Genomic DNA, 1,503 nt, shown 5'->3' on the forward strand with positions numbered 1-1,503 from the left:
ATTAGAAAATACAGCAAATCATTGGCTTAAATTGTCGTCCTGGCAGAAAGGTTGAATTCAAAAAAGCCGCCAATTTCAGTGTTGGGCAGAATCGAATTACTCAATGTTCTCAATAACGAAATTGGCGGCACATTTTAAACTTTCCCCGATTTTCCTTTCCATCGATTGGGGTGCTAATTCACTCGGGTGCGTTTGCTAATACTAACTGTAATCCTCAGATCCATTTAACATTTCAGTAATCCTATTAAATACAAAAGGAATTTTATGATTGAATTTCCATTGGAAGATAGTGAATTAGCACCCCGATCGATGGAAAGGAAAATCGGGCAGAGGATAAAATGTGCTGCCAATTCGTTATTGTGATTTGTTTATATAACTGACAAGGATTGACTTCACCCGAACGCAGCTACTAGCTCCCACCTCACTGACCGCTCTCCCCCCTCTGCAACTCGCTTTCTCCCCCTCCTCCCGACTGGCGAAATTCCGCACTCTGGCTGTTCGCTCTCCGCACCCCCACCCCCCACCCTGTCCCAGCCCAGCCCACAGCTGCTAGCTCTGGCCGTGACACTCGCTCCCACATTTCTTCACCAGGCGCCACCTGTAGAAGCAGGAGGGCCGCAAGGAGTGACAGGGCGACGGAGGAGTGAGTAGCTGAGAGGAGGGAAGCGGCGCGGCCTGGAGCGAGTGGTCAGAGAGTGGGGTAGTGCGAAGCGAGGAACAACTGGCCAGGGGAGTGGGGGGGTGGGGGAGCAGCGAGGTCTGGAGAGAGCGGCTGAGGGGGGGAATCGTCGAGGCCTGGAGTGAGTTGCCGAGGGGGGAGAGCTACAGCTTCAAAATCTCCCATTCAGCCACTTCCTCCAGCCAAGTGGTGGGGGGATGGGGTGGCTAGATACCCAATGACGCTTTATCACGCATGCACGAAGATGGATTTGTTGCGGAAATGTGATGATGTTGGCGCTGCAAAATGACATCATCCCGTGCACGCGCCACTAAATCCTGGCAAGATGTCAAAAATCACTGTGATTTTTTGGTCTTTTCAGTGCACTCCTCTTTCTTTAGTTGCCTCTACCTTAATGTATTGAAGAAACATCTTTGGGTCCATTTTCATTTTCCTTGTCAATATTCTTCCATGCTTTCCCTTCACCGCTGCTCCCAAATCCCTCCAGTTCAGTCAAAACACAACTTGGTAGATTTGGGATTTGAACACACGCCTCCAGAAAACACTACGACCTGAACACAGCCCCTTAGACCACTCGGCCATCCTGACAGTTTCAAGCTTCCGACAAAAGCTGAGAAATTATCCATTCTTTGTGAAAGTATTTGTGAGATTGTGGAAATGTCTGGAAGAGGAAAGACCGGCAGGAAAGCTCGGTCCAAGGCCAAGTCTCGCTCCTCCCGGGCTGGACTGCAGTTCCCGGTGGGCCGTGTTCACAGGCTCCTGAGAAAGGGTAACTATGCTGAGCGTGTGGGTGTTGGAGCCCCGGTCGATCTTGCTGCTGTGCT

The sequence above is a fragment of the Heterodontus francisci genome, unplaced genomic scaffold (assembly GCF_036365525.1).
Source record: "Heterodontus francisci isolate sHetFra1 unplaced genomic scaffold, sHetFra1.hap1 HAP1_SCAFFOLD_43, whole genome shotgun sequence".
Lineage (NCBI taxonomy): Eukaryota > Metazoa > Chordata > Chondrichthyes > Heterodontiformes > Heterodontidae > Heterodontus > Heterodontus francisci.